The 20,266-nt window shown below is 37.4% G+C and overlaps 1 long non-coding RNA gene across 2 annotated transcripts in view; it reads left to right on the top strand.

Annotated features, from left to right (window-relative positions):
• LOC112943061 overlaps positions 1–20,266 on the top strand; it is a 51,781-nt gene that overhangs the window by 21,634 nt on the left and 9,881 nt on the right. For both annotated transcript variants that reach the window (XR_003248519.1, XR_003248518.1), the window contains exon 3: positions 13,477–13,557. This is a non-coding gene — a long non-coding RNA (uncharacterized LOC112943061). The remainder of the gene's footprint in view (positions 1–13,476; positions 13,558–20,266) is intronic.

Below are 20,266 nucleotides of genomic sequence, written 5' to 3'. Positions count from 1 at the left end.
ACAACAGGCACTTAATCTAATTGTCACTGATACGATGTATTGCCAATCATTTTGAAGGATAACTACTTGYCCCTTTTTGGGGTGAAGCAGTTATTTCTACTGCAAGTAGAACTTAACATTTCAGGGAAGTAGACTATTTCTTATGAATTAAGGGCCTATGCTAACAAGGAATAACAGACAAAAAATATATTCACAAAATGCATTGAATAGGAGGTGGAAACATAAATCTAAACAAATTGAAAAGTGTTTGTTAAGCTCCAGCTTTTCCACCCTGCTATATTCTCTCCTCATCCCTTTACCTGTGTTTTCTACTTGACCTTACTGTCTATACAGTTCCTCTTGGAGCTGCTACCTTTTCTATAGGATACAGGCATGTTTATTATAATAACGCTCTGGGGTCCTTTTTCCATTTACTGCTTCTACAGAACATATTRTTGCTTCGTGCAGTTATGTGACTAGTGTATGGTAGTGTTATGAGCCTTCAGTCATCCACTCATCTTTGATTAAAATTAATCAGACAATAAAAGTTATTTGCACTTTGACACTTCTGAGTTGCTCAAAGAGTTATATGGATACAGGCATTAACTGAGCTTCACAGAGGTCTTGCTGAGAGAAGGAATTGTTGGAATAGGTCATGTGTATGTGCCTGTGCGCGCACATGCCTGAAGTAAAATGTATTTATAAATTGGTATTGAAACCTGAAGGATGTTCAACCTCTTGAGTGGCCTTTGCAGAGAAGTTGATGAATAGACTAGTGGCACAGAATCACAGGTTGGGAGCTGTCTTTAAATTGCATAGCTGAACCTCAAAGCAGAGTTCACTATAACAAATTATAAACCTCTGGGCACGCTTTTCAAGTGTGTGACCATGCTTATCATAGTGTTATGTGTAAATAACAATATTGTGTATCAAATAGTATGCATTGTCTCTTGGCACCTCTGAAGTCTGGCTTCATCTTCTTTACTCTTCCTCTCCTTTCCCCCTTCAGATCTTAATACAAAATTGGTAAAATTCCCCCAAGCCTTCTGTTCTCCAACTGAGCAATCGAACAATCCCAGTTCTCTAAGCCTCTGCTTGGATGTCAGGTGCTCCAATTCCCGGATCTTCTTTATGACCTTTTGTTGGGCTTGGACTGTGTCCTTATTTCTCCTGTACTTGGGAGCCCTGAGGTGGACACAGCACTCCTGACGGAGTCTTACAGTTTTGAATAGAGGGCAGTAATTGTCTTCCTTGACCTGCTCTCTGATAGTGATCAGTAACAGATATCTAAAATAGTATGCAAAAAAGGTAAGAACATGAGTGTATATAATCTCTTCTTCAGTGTCTAGAAGACACAAGTCATGTGTTACATCCTTGTGCTTGAAATCATGGAGCCAGATGACCTGCCTGATTTCGTATGTCACATGCTAGTGACCGTTACTTCCTTTTGAAAAAGGTGGCTAGAGTTTGTGTTTCAACTTCTGCAAGATATTCTTTTTAGTTCTTTCTCTAAAAGAATGCTGAAAAATGTGCACATTCTGTGGGATCTTGGTGAGGGTGATGTGCAAGAAAATGTAACGAGAGTTCCCTCTGGAACCGGAATTGTGGCTAARGGTTATAATGTTATATAAAGTTATCTGGCTCCTTGAAAAAGAAAAGGGCAGAAGAAGAGATCAAACCTACAAAATTTGAGGCTGAARTTAGGCTATTTTCTGAGCTACACATGAAGTAAAATCAGGTAGAATATCTAAACCAGATCTAATTAAAGAGACCACCAGGAAGCTGCCCAGGGCAGGTTCTTTTGAGGGCAAGAGATGGAAACAGCTTGCCCACTTTTCTGTTAGGTCAAAGCATATGAGATGCCAGAAAAATGTCAAAAATGTGTTGAACAGAGTTTAAAATTCAGAATCCTGTCAAACATATGTGGCTATGCTTTCTCCCTTATCCCTATGAGATATTTTCTTAAATTACTCATTTTACTTCTGTTTGATTCACATTGCTCTTTCCAGTGTTACTGATATTTCTTTTCCTTTCTGGCTCCAACTTTTTCTTATCCAAATTTGTTATAAAATTCTAGCACTAGTAATATATGACCTTACAAGCAAAATAGTTCTGAAATAGTTTTGGTGAATTTCTGAGATGATTTTTTTATGTAAATGTATATATGAGTTAATATATGAGTTATAACTAGTTAATGATGACTATATATAAAAATTAAGACTAGTTAAAGATATTCTATTAATATTCAAAATGAAGGTAATGATTTACACCTTGATTTCTCTCTGGGATAGTATTGTCTGTATTCAAAATGTCTTGCCTACTTATGTAGAAACCAAGGGCACTGAGCAGGCTCTAAGTTTATGTGCACTGTCTCCACCGCACATACAGTATAAGATTTCTCTAGATCTAAAGCAGACCTATCAGATCTGAAATTGATTCTCGTACAAAAGGTTGCTTTGTCACCTAGAAAGCTGGATGTAGCCACCATGATGTATGACACACTCATGTAGTGAGCAGGTGGATGGGTTTGGGGGGATTAAGTGCTGAAGAATGTATTTTAAGCTGAGCTAAAAGATCTCTATAGTCAAACCTCTAATTGCTGATTATAGCCTTCCCCTAATCCACTGTAACAAGCAATCAGAAGCAGTGTATTTGGAGGAATTCAACCTTATGTTTTCCTGACCTCCAGGAGAAGCATGCTTATTTTGCAGCAGCTTGCTAGGATACAACTGGAAAAATGAGATACATTTTAGAAGGAAAATATAATCAATTCCATTTCTCTCAAATTCAGACTTCCAAGGAATATTTTAAGCTTTAAAATTTGCTGTTTTCTTTTTCTGTGTCTTCAAATATATTAGACTAGTAGACTAGTATAATTTTTGAGTTTTGCAAGACTTACAATGCTAAACCTGTTAGAGGGAACTCTCAAGTATTGGAGCTTTTAATTTGTTTGAGGGCTGTAATGCATCCGGTTAAAGATGGGGATGGGGGGGGTGAAATTATAGATTTAATCAAACTGAGCTATTCCTAAAGGTAAGGTTTAACTAAATTCCAGGGAAAACTTACCACTTGAAGACTTAAGAAAAATATCTAGTCTTCATGTTAACAGGGAATTATAAGTTTGTATAGGAATTATTGCCAGAAACTTTGTTCCATATTAGACGGGAAGTCATGCTAATTTCTGACCTTAACACAGATAAATCTGTCTCGTTTATGAGGAAATCAAAATGAGAAGTTAAGAATCAGCATCTRAACTATAATTTCAGAATCCCCTGTTCCTGAGGTTTGCTAGTGTTTGAATGTGGGATCAATTTTTTTCTAAATAACAGAAAAGTGTTCACATGGAAATATGATTTGAGAAAACCTTCTAGGTTATTGAAGTCACATAAGACCAAGTTCATTTTTAGCTGCCTTTCATCATGAGCAGCCCACTGACAAACCTGGTCATGCACTTTCTTCTCAGTTTCAGATTAACTCATTTTAAGATGAGAAGACATTTCACAATGGGAATTTCGTGTTGGTGATGAATGAATAACCTTTCACTATGGTTASAATTCTGAATGGATTAGTGATTTTTTCTTTTATAAATTAATTCTAGRTACTGAGGACTTTTGCTGCAGAATTACTCTAAGTAGGATAAATAGGCCCAGTGCGGATTGAAGAGGTTATATGTCCTAGCTCTTTACTTGAAGGATTTGACCCTAGATTTCAAGCCATTAACATAAAGAAATCTTCGATAGACCAAGGAGGGGGAAGGAAGACTCATTGAGCAATGAGAAGATGGCAGTGAAGATAGAGCCCAGGGTAAAGGTAAAGGAAGTAAGGGATATGGGAAGAAAGAGATATGAGTTGTAGTTCATTTCATTGAATTTCAGTTGCTTGTTAAACTTAAGCCTAATTACCTAAGTTCCTCTGTAACAGGAGAGGAAAAGKAGATAGCACTCCTTGTGTGGTGCTCTTTGGCAGTCTTCACCTGCTGTTCTCCATGGTTTAGGAAATAGGAAGTTAYGATGACTCAATACGTGTGTGTCTCAAGATAATTGAATGCATGACTTCCTTAGAGGAAGAGAACATCTAGTTGGCTTTGGGTGATGAATGCTGGCGGTTTGTCTACCAACAGAAGTGTTGTTAATATATTCTTCTAGCTGAGATCAGGTAGGAGCAGTTGTAGAAATTCYCAGAAATATTCCTAGAATTTCAGCTAGCCCATGATCTTCAGTGTTTTTAAAGTAACTATTTAATAGGGATCGCACAAAACCTTAGCAGTATGTTCCCTAAGGTTTTATAATAGAGAGTTTTGCATGGAAAAAAAGTCTAAGAATCCTGRTTCTTTCTACTGATTTAATATCAGTAGAAAATCGTAAATTGTAGTTGACCTCCTGTTTTCAATAGAAAAATAAACTGTAATTATAGAAATGACAGGTCCAATGTCATTCCTTCTGTGTCTTCCTCTCTCACTTTTTTTCTGTCCTTATTTAGAGAGGATTCAGTCCTGAACTTGTCCTCTTGTTAGGAGCCCAAAGTTAGGGAATGAATGAAAAGGAGGCGGTTGGGAAAATGGAATTTAACATGAATTTCCATTAACACAGTTCTAAGAACTTCAGGAATTAATGCTGCTCAGGTGACTGTATCTAGTCATGAAGGTAAACAGTTTCTCAGCGTAAACTTGAACACTTCGTTGGGGGTGAAGCCCACCAAACATTTTCATCATCTTGGGACCTATCTTAAATATTGATCACTAGGAATATTTCATGTGTATTGAAAATAGTTAGCCTAAGTTTTCTTCTGAACTAAGACTTAATTCTATTCAAAAGGCATGCCTAATATTAATGTATTTTGCTAAATGCATAATTCAGTTTACTGTTTTTTAATCAATAGTAGGGTTCCACTTGAGTAGCAACTGTCAGTAGTGAGATTACAAAGGCAATAAAATATTGTGACAATTAGAAGTGTTGTACATTAATCTCTAGGTATAGCCACTGTATGTCATGAAGTCATTTAGATATAATGAAAGCAACAGAAAGTAAAAGAAATCTACATCTGTAAACGAAATAAGATTCTGAACCTGTCCTTTCTTCAGAGTAAGACATTTTTAAAAATTACATTTCACACAACCTTTTCTGGACACTACTGTTTATTTAAATGTGATCACATTTTGCAGAGTGAAAGTAATGATTCTTTTACTCTATTTTATGTGATTTTTAGCACCTCATATGACCACAGAAACACTTAGCCAGGCAGTACTTATTCAATAGTATGAACATCCATCTTTGAGAGGAATGTATTGTCCAAGCAGACAAGATATTTTGTGTTGGGCAGTTACTGGATGCTGTTTTCTGCCTTGGTCATGGAAGAGTTTAAAGTGAACAATTAAAATCTAGTTGATAACTGTGCTGAGTATTACATATCTATATGTAATAGAGAGAGAGAGAGAGAAACGTTTTTAAAATATATTTGTGTTCTCTATTTTGAACCAGACATGGTATATGCTTACTGTTTTAACATTTCTTGTATTTATATAGCTCAAACTTATCCTGAAATAAGTTGTTATTATATTGCTAGAGATATAGTATTCCATATCAGAAGATAAATTAAAGCAGTGTGGGCAACAAYGTTAAGACTCACAACCTGTTTCATATTCTCTTGCTCTTGAAACATCATTAATTTTGTTTTTCTCTGAATATTTTTGTATTCCCTAGACCTGTTCTACTTAGCTCCCCCAGTACAGTTGTCTTCCCTCCTCCCCCCTGCACTGCACAGATGCACAGATTTTCAGAATTAAGTCCCTGTCTACTTTATTCATGGTATTTATTTGGTCCTGAGACTTTAAGCAAGCTTGTTAGCACTGCTGCATGTGGCTTTCGTAGACTTCCCCGATACTTTTCATGAGAGCAGTTTCCCTCTTCACTCACCTTCGCCCTCACTACTGGTGAAGAACAGCGTGCAGAAGGTTATATGGAGCATGAAATAGCCCAGGAATGGCTTTTCTTGTGCTACTTAAACTTCATTTAATGAAGCTGAAATACAATGCTATCAGCTGAAAAACGTGATGGGAATTTACCTCGTTGGCTCAGGAAAGCATCTGTTGTAGCGAGCAGAAGCTTTCTAAGCTAAAGGCTAAACAAGGCTTTTTAAAGCAAGTTCCCATCAKGGCAACAAAGAAATAGAATCAATGGAGCAGAACACAAAGGAACAATGTGAACTTTTGGATATATGTTACAGGAGAGAGCTCAGTGCATTGAGTCATTGAAGCCAATGTTTAGGTCATATCAACCTCCAAGCAAATTATTTTTTTCAGTTACTCTAAGTATGTCAGTCTTCTCATCCTCTCTTTGATTAAAGTGTGGGAATTTCTGTTTCTTCTAAATATATTTCTGAATCTTCTCTATTTCCTGTTTTTAATAACTTCTTGCCAACGTGAACAGTGTAATAMAATAAGCGTTGCCGTTTTGGGCGGGATAGGAATATCAAACTTTCTGTTGCTAATACAGACCCATTTTGATTTAAGCCTTAACAACCCAAATTAATATTTTGTACCTGCATCTGGATCTTCAGTTTTCTGCCCCACCAGCTGATGGAAAGAAGTCAGAAAAACATTGTGTTGCTGGAGGGGAAAGAAAAAAAACCAAACCTTAATTGCCTGTGCATTAAGAGAGGGAATAGAGCTGGAATATAATCAAAAACTAAATAGGCAAAAGTGGTTGAAAATGAAGGGAAGTAGAGAGAATGGTGTATCCCAGCTGCATGCAAAGAATTGTGAAAATAAGTAATTACTGTTAAATTATCYCACTATGGCTATTTCTTTTTCTTTTAGCTAAGGTGTCCACTTCATGTTTTTCTTCCTATGAAACCTGTTTTTTGTAGTCCATATTCATGGGAAGAACTGGATATTCAGAGGTGCTAATTCAGGGGACTCTTCCATTTGACAGTGAGTGTTCCACTGACATTAGTGAGAGCAGAGTTTTGTACTGTCTGATAGGTGCTGAATAGTCCAAGCTTCTGAAAAATACTTTGCTCAAACTAGGATATATTTTCATGGAAATGTGCTAAGTGATGTTTCAGGTCCTGAAAATATTTATGAGGATACTTAACTTTGCATGTAGTCCTCAAAGTCAGCAGCACAACTGGCATGCTTAAAATTAAGCATGTCCGTGGGCCTAAATATAGGATTTATCAGTGAATTTTAAGAAAAATATTTAATAGTAGATTCTATAGAACAAGGAAGAACAGTCACAGGAAATTACTCCTCCACATAATTTCCCCAGGGGAAAAAAATCCTTTTGGAATATGTAGTATTCTAAACTTGCAGAGCACTCGAGAAGCTGCCACTTTTGAGACAAGTACATAAAAATGGTTCAATTATAGAGGAGAGTAATTTTATAATAAAACTTTATGTAGACATCTTTTAAGTGAGATCTCTGAAAGCTCTTGTRTTTTCAATGTTAAAGGTTGGTAGTTTACAGCAATAACTACTGTTTTAAAGAGATAGAAAGTTTCCAAAGTTTTTCGCGATGAGCTGTGTATTGTAACTTTCAGGTACCTGTTGTTTAAAAAYGGCAAAATAGACTTTTGATTTCACCTATCTGTCATTGTGATTTATATATATGGTCAAACCAATATATGGTCTGACTAATCTTGTTTCTGATTTGGTTATCTTTTAGTGTCTTGAATGGCATGTTGGCTAGTTATTTTTTYCCCCTCTTATTCCAATCTGGCAACAGTTGGAATTGACCCATGTGGTTGGGCTCATCTCACTTTTTTTCTATTTGACAGAGCTCTGTAACTGAGCTAATCACATGACAGAAGTGCTTTTGGGACCACAGTTCGTTAGCCTGAGGATAGAGATCCACTTTGGAAAAAAACTGCTGCTCAAAAGATTTATTCTCCTCCATTGGTGAGAGAGAGCCCAGGAGCTTGGCTGAAGCAGAGATGTCTCTGCTGCAAGTGGCCAAGTGAGCACTGCAAGTTTCTTTCCATAGAAGAGAGAAAGCAAGACAAGCAAGGACAGAGAGAGAGCACAAACCTAATGCTTAAATGATCTTGAAAGTATCCTTTTTTTTTAATGCCCTTAAATGTTTTCTTTAGAAATGTCACAGATTTAAAACTCAGAAGCCAGCTTGGGTGTGTGGAACAGTCACTTCTATGAAGTTCATTAGTTTAAAATCTGATAGGGTCAGCAGGAACTGCTGAGACTGATTAGAAAGCACAGAAACTTCTATTTCTGAGAAGTACACAGATTCTGTTTCTATGCCTGCACAGACAGGAGATAGCAGCCTTGAAAGCAGCACGTACAAAATGTTTTCACTGATGAAAGACTATCTTCTATATCTTGGGCCTCAGACTAGACTAATTCTTTTTACAGCTGAAAGGAAAAGAGTGATTGTTTGGCTAAAGAAGGCTGAAAATTTTCCTTGGGGGTTTACTTCTTAAATTGCCAGCTCTTTGGTGTCTCAGTCCCAGACACTGCTTGCTGATTGAAATCTTAAAATAGTCCTTGGTGAAATGCACTGGACTGTCAACTGCTGAGCTGATAAGATCAGTTTTAGGATGTTTATCTTGGACCAAAACTGTTACGGTCACGTGTGGCAAACTGCTGAGCTGGTGTAGACTTACTTTTCCGGCTCAGATGTGCTCAGCAGACTTTTTAAGAGTAACCTTTTCTCTTTGGATTTTATGTTGGCGCAGATGTACTGTTCTTTGGGTTCTAATTTTAGAATCAACTTCTATCTTGTAGTCGGTAACTGAATGGGATAGTAGAGTAGAAGCTAGTGTATTGTATGTAGTGTATTTATGTGCACTGGTACTAATTTTGCATAAATGTGAAYTTGTGTCCTCTGCACAAACTTGTTCTGGGTTTTCCATGAGGGAGCTGCACAGGTGTTAGTTGTTATGAAACCATCCTTTCTAATAGAGAGGGGACAGATGTTAAGGATGGGATCATGTCGTTTCTACAAAAGATGGCCTGTGGTATCATCTCCTAAGTTGGATTTTAATTGAACTTCTGTTGAAATCAAATATTCAGTGATTCACTGTATCTGATAGGTGCTGGATTTTTAAAATTACTTCAGAGGAGTGCACTATTTCAAGTGCTATTGGTTACTATACATCTGACTTCCTGCCTGTTGTCATGGAKGACATTTACTATTTCTTAGAAATTTCCATCTCAGCTGGTGTTTGTTTGTGTGCATACATAAAAACAGGCCTGTTTGTTTCTGTCATTCAACTTGCTTAAAACAATGATAGATTATTGTTAAGAATTCTGGAGAAGAATGTAAAGAAGAAATGAATGTATCATATCTACTGGACAACTGTATCTATGAGTTACTTTGCAAGCTCTGACACTGAAAAATTTACTGCTATCTACTGCTAAGTAGCAGTGGCATGTGGAATTGAAAGGACTAAACTCTTCTACAGAGGGGTTATGAATTCTCAACTATTCTATAGCAGAAGCTGTGTGAGATGAAAAGACACTATTACATTGTTATACTGAAAGATGGCTGCTTTCGGCTAGCTCTGTCATGAGATGTTTTGTCTAAAATGTGTACAAAAAGGGTTGTTCTATAACTTTCCAATGAAAAGAGGTATGTAATAAAGGCAAATGATTAGAAACAATGGGTAGCCTAAACACCTGTTTTGGGAGTAGGGCATTTATATGTTGCCTGAGGGAAAGGGCATCCACCCATAACGCTTCTCGGGAGGGTGGTGCTATTTGTATTTATGATTTTGGCTTGTTACGTAGGTTTGACAAATGARTGCTGAGGTGATGGCTGAATGGCTGTAGTCAAGCACAAGACACGTAAGAAAATGCATCACAAGTATCACTTTTGAGCTTTATAACTCCTTTTTACACCTTTTTGTCAAGCCCACGTTCAGTCTCACCCTACGTGGGTTGTTGAAAATGGAAAATTGCTTTTAAGAGAAAGCCTTGATGTTTTGTTTTTTTGCTGTATTTTTCCAGGCCTTATCTCTTATTTTCAAATACATGAGCAAAAAAGCAAGTTACTGGGACAAACTGTAGCAATTTAGCTATTCAGTAGAGCTCCCCATGTGAGCAACCTGCAGCTGTACCACTTGCAACCAGCTGGAAAGACTGACCACTTGCAACCSGCTTCTCTGGTTATCTGAGAGCGGTGCTAGAAGTGAATCCGTTTTGTACAAATTGGATGTCACAATTAGAGTTGGCTGTGGACTGATRGCTGGTCTCACTGCAATGTTCTAGGAATGTGTTTTCCCCCCTCTTCTATCTGCTTTTGCTGGGGTCCTGTGTGCAGGTGTGTGAATTTTGGAGGAATATAGGAAGACAACAGGGTACAGACAACAGATTCCATGGTGGCTTTCAGTTCTTGCACCTCCTTTCTGCCTCCCTGAAAATGTCTTCTCAAAGGAGAGAGAGAGAGGGTACAATGYCATCAGATTTTATTTCTCCCTGGTACTTGGTGACATTTCTCTGATACCCAGTTGTGCTGGATGTCCTGGGGAAGTGCATGCATCTAGTAAGCGAACCCAAGTCTGAATCCCATCTGAATGTCATGCTGAGAGCAGTGGGACGTTTCACACTTGGAGCACAAAGACAAACTAATTGGTGGATCTTTTAAGTTTAAGTTCTCCCCATGAAAAACACTGTCTCAGTGCTTAAAATGCACCATGATATTACAAAAAGAAAAATAAAGCTTCTTCCTGTGCAGATGTGTACTAATTAAAATGTGAACTGGAGTGTTTGCCAAATGTGCCTCTTGCAGGAAGTACACACAGAGAGGACAGACTGATGTATGATCTGCATTTCATACCTACTGTCAGAGGATTCCATGACTTTTCAAGAATCCATGTTGTCCTAAAGGTCTGAACAGGCAGCTATACCAGATCAATTCATATTTTCAGCTTCTGTAATAATATGGCAAAGCTGTCATGCATATCAGTAGACATACCTGATGAGAGCATATATAGTCAAAGCAGAAGGGTGAAAAGTTTCATAGTAGCTCGGTTTTGTTTCAAACACACAAGGGATCAGAGGACAGGAAGGAATGTTGTCACAGGAGTTGATTTTCTAGGTGAAACTTTTCTAGGTGAAACATTCCTGGTTTAAGTTGTGATATCTTTGTTGTCGGAGTAGTAGAAATACAAGGTGAAATTTGTTTTAATTAAAATCTGTCATAGCATGCCCTGTATATATGTACCTGTGTGAGAACTGGTACTGCAGGATGTTTATTTCAATATTTCTCGGTTTTATTCATCTAGAGTTTTATTTATGGCTGGGATCTTATAGACTTTGATTTAAAATTATGGTGATTGCACTTGCCTCTAGTCTGGTTTGATTATCTTCTGCAAGTGTTCATATTCTCACAGGCTATGTCTAAACCGTGGGAGCCAAGAGTGTTTCCAGTCTTTCAATTCCAGGTGCTTAGCTGAGGTGTATCTTGACTCCCTGCCAGCAGTGAAACCCACCTAGTCAGCACCTAGTGCCTTGCTCTGTGATTTACATTAGATAACAAGCGCTTGTAACATTCTTCCTAGCATCACTTGTAGTGATGTCTCTGCTCCAGTGTAGGTCTGTCACAGCCTACTGTCCCTCTGGAGGTGTCTTTCCTTCAGTGAGGGTCAGCCATGGACTGCAGTCCCCTGGGGCATCTTCACTCCAATGGGTCACCCATGGGAGCAATCTCTTCATAGGAGTCTATAGATTTCTCTATTTCCATGTGGACCATCCATTTAAGGGCCCCAGTCCCTTCAGAGGCGCATCTCCTCTGGCCGTCTTTCAAGAGTGCCTCTCCAGCCACATAAACAATGCCATCTTCCATGTATCTTCTCCATTTCCAATTACCTGCCTCCTTGTTTCTGTTGCTGCTGGCAGCTGCTGCACTTGCTTAAATATATTTGAGCAATGGCACTACATGGGCTCCTGTGACTGGCTGAAGTTTTGGCATGTGGTGGGATGTTTACATCAGTTTCAGAGCTGTTCAGAAGAAGCTGTGAGCAGCCCTGGGCAGTTTGTGGCCTCTGTGCAGGTCACCCCTGCAGCCTACCAAAATTCTGTCACTTTATGCCTGATAAAACTAGATAAAGGAGAATATGTTTTGGACTAAACCATTCCATCTTGTTATTCTAAGTTGGATGCATCCCCTGGAATGACTAAGGAGAAAATCTACTAGGAGGTTATGTATTACTTCATTAGCAAGTGCTGCACATATTATAGAACTATAGCATATATGTGAGTGGGAGGGAAGAAAGTAGTTTTACCATCCATGCCATAGATGACTCCCTACCTTGTAAAAAAAAAAAAAAAAAAAACATGCAGTTAATAGCTACAAGCTTTGAAACTGTCCTTTCTAAATAGCTTAGCTTCTGCAGCCTTTATTTTTTTTTGTCATTTAAAGGGAGCTACATTTAGGGTCTGAAACAAAACATACATTTTATTTCATCTCAAAATGTCTTTCTTTGGTCATCTGTAATCTGCAGGCCGTAAGTACCTCAGATTGTCCACCTAAATATTCACTGTTATGTGGACTGAAACTACCCCATCAGTTAACTTGTCACGATGGAGGGCACAGAAGCTTGTGAGATGGAAACTGGTATTTTGCAAACTGTTTTGCTTTATTTAAGCTGAATGTCATCACAAGCTTGGAAAGAGCTACAAGGAGACTTAATTTGAAAACATAAAGGTCACTGGAGGCCTAATAAATGGGAAGCCTTTGGCAAAAATGTACTTACTGACTTGAGCACTACTGCTGAAAATGAAAACAAACCCAATATATGTTATAATCAATTTGAATGTCCACAAAAATTCTGATTTCCCTCCTTAAAGTGGCTGTGCAGACAAAATCTTAATAGTGTTTAATTCAGTCTATTTGTTGTCATCATATGTGTGGTATTAATTTCAACAGTGACAGAAAATGCTGGTGCTGTTGAGGACTAAAACAGAGCTGGTCTCTTTAGATGCATTGGGATAGTTCACATATTGAGATCTCTGTAGCTTGAATTCTTTGTATGATGCATACAGGAATCATACGTTGTGTGATGTAGATTCATACGACCCCAAGCCACAAAACTAGAACGCAAAAAGCATAGTCCTAGAAGTAGCATAAACCAACATAGATACCACCTTAATAAAGCATGAAAATCATAGATTGCATAACTAGATACAGGCATCAATCATATAATTAGAAAGCCACATGATCCAGAAAGGTGAGTGGAGGAAAGAATCAGCACTGAGTACTAAAATAGCCTTCTCTTATGATTGTAAGTCAGAAAACAGGTTGGACTGTAGGCAAAGCAGTGTGTGTGTATATGTAGGTATGTATGTGAATATGTATATTTATATATCCACACATGTTTATGTACATGCGGGTCATACAGAAGTCAATTTATTTTGCAATACATATTTGTTAAAAATGCATATATATACATACATTAAGTTGGCTTAGTTTTTTGTATGCATTAGGACAATTTTGGTTTGGTAATAGGATAATAAATGAACCTTTCCTGATAAAGATGTTTCTGTAGCTACAGTTGATTCGTGAAGGCGTGATTATCGTCAGAGTCCTTCAAAYCTTCTTTGGAAGTTAGCATCTGAGCACAGATAAGGTAGGTGGAATTTTTTTGACTAGGGTGGCCATCTGTTCATGATCTTAAATTTAAGATGTATATTTGTGTTCACTAATGTTTGTTTCCCTTTCTATTCAATAGCTATATAATCACAGATTGTATAATTATATCATCTCTGTTGAACTGTTATTTGTGTACCCACTGATTTGTGTGCTTGTGATTATAGATTTTTTTCCATATTACTGTGTTCTAAGGATGTGGCCTGATTACTATTATTATTAGGRGTCACTTTTCACTTACCTTGATCGACTTTGAAGTAGTACTATTTCTTTAAAGTTCTTTCCTATCATTGATGGTGCTTTGTGGGGAAATGTTTTTGTTTTCTAAATTAGAGACATGACACCTATTATGAAAAATTAAACTCAGAAAAGTAGAGCCAGCTTTAAGGACTGACTGAATTTAAGTGTATGTCCAGCTATCCACACACCCTAAGATAAAAGTACTGTTGTGAATGTATAATTTAGCACATCTTCCTAACTTTTAAATGCAAACAATGTGGTGTTCAYGTGGCTTTAGTATAACCTCTCTGTCAGCTTGATCATATTTTAAGGCATGAGGAAGTGCAGGAATTCAGTGAGAATTCACAAGCCTTCCTAAATCCTGCATGGAAAATCAGAATGTTTATGAATATAAATTGTACTCCAAATTGTTTTTCTAGTAGAAAAGAGAAACTTCTCTTGTAAGTGCTGAGATGTGGTAAAGAAATTTGATAGCTGAAGGCTTTTTGCTGTTGCAGAAAGATGTAGTTTGTATGTGAAGGGACAGATGAAATGAGACAAATTCAACTTTGAAATAAGATTAAATTTACTGAAAGTAATTCAACATGAAAATGTTTTCTTGGGGAGGCAAAAAAGTACCTAAATGTTGTGCTGATACTTTTCAACATAAGATTAAATATCTTTCCAAAAGATAGACTTTAATTTTACATCTGAGAAAAACTATGTGGCAATGTATTCTGCTTTTGTTGTTGCTTTGTAGCTAAGTGAAGAATGCCCTTTGTATGTGGAAGCTGACCTGAAACAGTGCATTTAAGATTCCAAACCTTTTTCTATGTTTCACAGAAAAGAAAAAGGGAGAAAAAATGTAAGATGGGAAATTATTTTAAATCAGATGAATCAGACTTCTCCCACCAAATTTTAGTTATTCATATGCTTAAATTAGGCAATAAATTAAGAAAATCCCCAGCTAGCCTGAGAGATGTTCTGCTCCCAGAGGTGATTTCCTTCCTGGGGTATATTCTTCTGTAKGTGTAAATAATGTAAAATCAATTAGGAACTTTATTACTATATTAGCCCCACAGATTTTTTTCCTGCTTTCATTTTAGTTTAATATTATTGCATTGAATTATTGCAGRTATCTCCTGTAGTCCCTAGTGAGCAAATGCAAATCCTACCTTACGTGATGTGTACAAATAACTGTGTAGAAATAAATGTTTAATGATATATCACCTATGAATATAGAAACTCTTAAAGCAAGCTGGATATAAATCGTTCATCAAGTCCAAGATAGTGTTTTTTTCTTATAAGTTGTGTTTGTAAAAACTTTGCGTTTGTGTTTGTAAAAGAACTTAGTTATTTCAGTCACAGTATTACAATGTTGAATTCAATGTAAAACGCATGGAAACATAATGGGCTTGAGGAGCCCTTTCATGCCTACATAATGAAATGGAGACAGATATCTTGAAGAGGTTACAGTCCTCTGTAAAGGAGGAGAGCAGGAGGAATAGAGCAAAGTAGTRGGAGCAGAAGCTGATGAACGTTTATGGTCTGTCTTGTAAGCAGCTAGCACTGCACATACATCCACTGCGTGTTAAGCTCTGCACACTGACTCTTCTTGGATACCACAGTTGTGTGAATGGGAGAAATGGACAAAGGCAAGACTTGCTTGCAGACTGCAACATGTGGCAAGGGTATCAAAGGGCAGAACCTGATCCAGRTGTCTGCGTAGCTTTACTTTTCAGAGATTAAAAAGCAGCCTCTTTAGAATCCAAGAGAAAGTGGTGTAAATMTTTTATAAATGCAGAAAATACTGTTCACAAAGGGATGCACCTTCGTTTTTGTATCTTAAATCTGCTACGGATTTTGTCAAAATTTCTTAAGAGTATCATTTTTTCTTGTTAGTTTTTCTTTTCCCTTTGGGAAGGTAGGTTTTATTGTTACAGCTGTCAARACCTGTTATTTTTGTCAAGATACTTATGGAAAAAAGAAGAGGGGAAAAAAAAGGCTACAAAGGCACTAGTGGAAGTTGAGAACACTTAATAGGTTGCTGTTTTGTGAAAAGCATTTTACTTTCATCTCCTGGACCTTCCTATTTTCCTTACTTTCCCAAATGTTGTTAGCCTTTTTCTGCAAATGGGCTTTTACAGATAGATACAGAGGAGGTGGTGTAGGCCAATTGTTGCTTTTCTGCTCTCCCACCACCTAAATCTCTCTGGCCCTGAAGTCAAACTGGTATAGCTAATAATGAATTACTACTCCTCTGTTTAATATGGAAGCAGTGACTTCAAAGAACACTCTCCATATAGTAAGAAAGCCTGATACAAGCGGACTCAGAGACAAAACTCTACAAAATCTTCCTAGTAGAGTATGAACATGAGATGCTATAAGGTCACATACGTGTGGGTATTACACAAAAGGGAATTGATTCCCGAGGTCAGAAATATGAACAGCAGTGTGGGTGGCTCAGGGTGCCAGAAGACCCGGATCATGCTCCAGGGGTTAACACTAACACATACATCCTGTGATTTTATTTGCTCTTCCTCTATTGCTCATATATATGGCCATCTCTTTGTATGTCTACAATTTAGCTATTAGCTGTCTACAACTTAGCTTTATGTTAAATCTCCCTTATAGTTGTTGAGATAAATTCATGGATAAATCAGGTCACAAGAATGGCATCCTTAACTATAAATTGACAGACATCATCTGTTCTACAGACAACTACAGTTGGGTATCTTGGGCCTTTGGATCAAATACCGGAGCTTCTTATGGATTTCTGCGATGACATCTATGATTGGATCATTGGTTTTATTGTGGCCTTTAAGGGTGGATTCATCCAAGTAAAGTGAAGAACCCAAGGGAGAAAAGAAAGATGATAAAATTAGGTCTACCCAGAGAAAATATATTTTCAAGGGGGCAGCAAAAGTTTTACAGTTCCTTTTTTCTTGCTAAACTTCCTCTTGATATGCTCTTTGCAGTGTCCTTTACTCCAAGCTGGATATGTTGATTTTGTCTTTCATAGCTTTATTCCTTGGAAATACTCATGTGTGTCCTATTCTGGAGTGTAGAAGAAACTGTTACTGTTTTGCTTAGAGGTTGGGGAGAAGTGAAAGCCTCTTASCTCTTCTGATTCCTCTGTGTCCTTTATAAGCAACGTACCTGAAATAATTCTTATGTTCCCCARCAAAACTGGGCTGATGATATGTCCTTGTGGGTTGAGCTTGCACATCTGTGGGTTCAAGTTGCAGCTGTTAAATGTAAAACAAAGTCAACCAAGTCATCTGAAAAGTGATTGTGACTTGTGGAAGTGAAATGACTTTCAGGCTTCATAACTTCCTTATTTGSTTGCTCTCAATATTAGTTCTTCTCTTGCAACTGGAGACTTTTAACCAACTTTAGTTAAAGTTGACATTAATTAGCAATAACGCTGGAGAGTCTTTGCAATTTCAGTATTTCAGAATACCTTGTTAGATATTTGGATGAAATCATCACTCCTACTTCTGGCCTTGCTGACTTTGCTCAGCCTTCCAGTGTGCAAGCCCTGTGGAAGAGCTGATCTCGTGCCATGGGCAGTGGGAAGAAGTCAAAGCAGATCACAGTGATGGGAGCCTCCTCATTGCATCTTGTTCCGCAGCTGAGTYAAAGGTTGTCAGGCTTCATTTGCTGCTTAATTAAAACATATCACACAGGTCCTACTTGTGACTGTAAAAGCTATTCAGTATGATTGCTAATTCTAATTGAAATTTCAGCCTTATGAGGTTGAAAGAGTGCAATGTGTAGAAACTTCTATTCTCTCTCATCAGCTGAGAGAGCCTGTTGCTGGGGTTTCCTTTTTCTGTGGAGGAAGGGGGAGTTCAGCTTTTCCCACTGTGGGGTGCCCCACTGTCTGCTTTGTGAAGCAAAACCATCTGAACCAAATCATGTAATGAAACTTTAACAAGCTGTTTCAAGGGCTGAGAACTATCGATATTAGAAAGGAATCTGTATATACTTTAGAAACTTCTTTCTTAAAATATTGATTTAAAAATGCAGTGTCCCATAAAGCTTTTCTGCGTTTCTCTCYTTATTTTTCTTCACATTAAAATGGGTAAAAGATATAGATATATATCAATTGAAGTGTTGAGTAGTTGAACACTTGAGTACTGATGAACAGTTGAACAAACTAACACTGTATTATGGCTATGAATAGGATTTTCATCACTGACAAAATAATTTAGTATTTCTTCACATAGGTACTTTGACAAAGCACCTGACTGAATACGGCCATAGGAAAAAAAAGTGTTTTGTGCCAATTTCATGAGCCAGCATGCCAAGCCAGCCTTTTGATATGGATAGACTGCTGAACTTTATTCATATGTTATTACAATTTGCCTCTTCTCAACTATAGAAATTACTATACTCTGTTCTTTTCCCATCTGGTTCTTCAATTTGGAAGTTTAATCCTTAGGAATTAAGGGATTAAAGATAACACAATACATTTTGCAAAATAGAAAATTTTGTATTTGCACTTCAGTCTAGGCTGTAAACTATACACAGCACTGTCAGTAGAGACAAAATTCAAAGATTTTTCTACCTCATCTTCTAGTTTCACTTAGAAATCTTGGCCTATTGTTGGCTGAGGCTCCCACTGAAGTCCACAAGGCCACTGGTGCAAATAAAGGACCAGACATATGGAAAAACATATGGGATCATGACCTTGAGAAGAGAGTGTCTAGATATAAGAAGCTCAGAGCTCACTAATTTCTTTCCGTCTGTCTGTTTCTACTTTGGGTTTGCATTTGTGTAAATCCTGTATGATCCTTTACTTGTGGGATCTGTAGAACACACTCAGTATCATGTCTTATTTCTAGCTCGTCAGTGATTATATGGAAGAATAYGGAGGATCTGGAAACCATCCAATGAAAACAAATTATGAAAAACAAGAAATATGCAACTTTTTTGTTAGAGCACTAAAAACTATTTACTGTTAATTTTATTATGCATATTTACTACTCCCTAGTGCTTAATTATAATTTTTAGGTATTTAGGCTTTATTTCATCATTTTAACATAACTGTTGCTTGAGTTGAAGACACAGAAAGGATAGAATCTGCAATACGCAGCATACAGCTGGTTGAACTGTTCACAGCAAATAATTTGCTGGCTGAGTTAAGCCTTATTATCTCTTTGAGAATTGTCCAGAAACAGACTTTGATTATTATGAATTTGTTAATTACTCAAAATTGTTTGACAAACACTTTATAGAAACAGAGTCCAACTTGCAGGCTGGAYTCAAGCTGTCTGTTGTTCAGTATCCTGAGCTCATTAGGTGCTGGTGGGACTGATGCAATCTCTAGTTGTTTAGTTGTAAACAATCAGCAGACGAGAAGCCAGTAGATGGTGCTCAAGGATGTGAAGCTAACTTCTGTGGTTTGGATGGAGAAAAGGTGTTGCTAAGCACTGCAAATGTCATAATTTAGTTTCATTTGCCATCTATGCTTAGCAGGTAGGTTCCCTAATTCTCTGCTTCCCACACTCTGGTCAAAAGACTGAAATACGTGAGCGMAAGATGTAGAGCTAAGAGGTTGCTGTGCAAAATGTCTCCATGTGCATTTGCATTGGTGGGAATATTTACAGCATTGCACTGGAGAGCAAAGTCCTAGCTTGGAGGAAAGATGAGGGAAAAGAGCAACATCCAAGCTCACTTTGCACTCTTGTTTCCTTTTCCAGAGCTGCTTTAGTCTACAGATTTTTCTAATTTATTTATTGACAGTAGCCTAAATCTCTTCAGTCCTTGGTACAGACATCTCATTCAGCTCCTTCAAAACACTGCTTCTGATGATCAGCATCCAGGACCAAGGTTCTCTCTGTGTGCTTCCTTTCTTGATAGCTAGACCAAAGGATTAAGATTTTAGTCTAATGTTGAGGAGACATGGTAATAACATAAGAAATTGCTGCAGAGTGGAAAGCTATAATATTCTTCTCCATGTCTGTTCCACATAACACATACTGTAAAAGGCTTAAGCTAAAACAAGAGATATTAAATCTGAACATTAATGAAAACTATGATTGTAAGGGTAATGAATCTGTAGAATAGATTTTAAAGAAAATGTCTCTGTCAACAGTTATTTTTAAGCATCAACTAGAAAAGAATTGTCCATTATAACATAAAAAAAATATAACCTACATAGGAGAAAAGTGTATTTAGGTGACTTGGATGATTTCTCAGAATCTCTCCCAGCCTAGTTCCTGGCTTGGTATAACGTTCAAGTTATACCTTGTGTTCCCATTATTGTTAGCAGTCTCTTCTATAACCTTTATCCTGTCTTCTCAATGTAATTTATTGTTTGCATTTAGCCAAGTGTAGGAGGTATTGGAACGTGTGTCTCCTTGTATTTGGATAGTGTGCCCTAACAGAAACATGGTTTCTAGAAGGATTTACATGCACTACGATGTGTTAAATAATAGCTCACTGCTTCTGCCTGATGGGGG

This window comes from Nothoprocta perdicaria, unplaced genomic scaffold, assembly GCF_003342845.1.
Source record: "Nothoprocta perdicaria isolate Ctin4 unplaced genomic scaffold, notPer1 scaffold_14, whole genome shotgun sequence".
NCBI lineage: Eukaryota > Metazoa > Chordata > Aves > Tinamiformes > Tinamidae > Nothoprocta > Nothoprocta perdicaria.
Note: the sequence above shows the minus strand (reverse complement) of the source record. Positions and strands in the feature narration are given on the sequence as shown.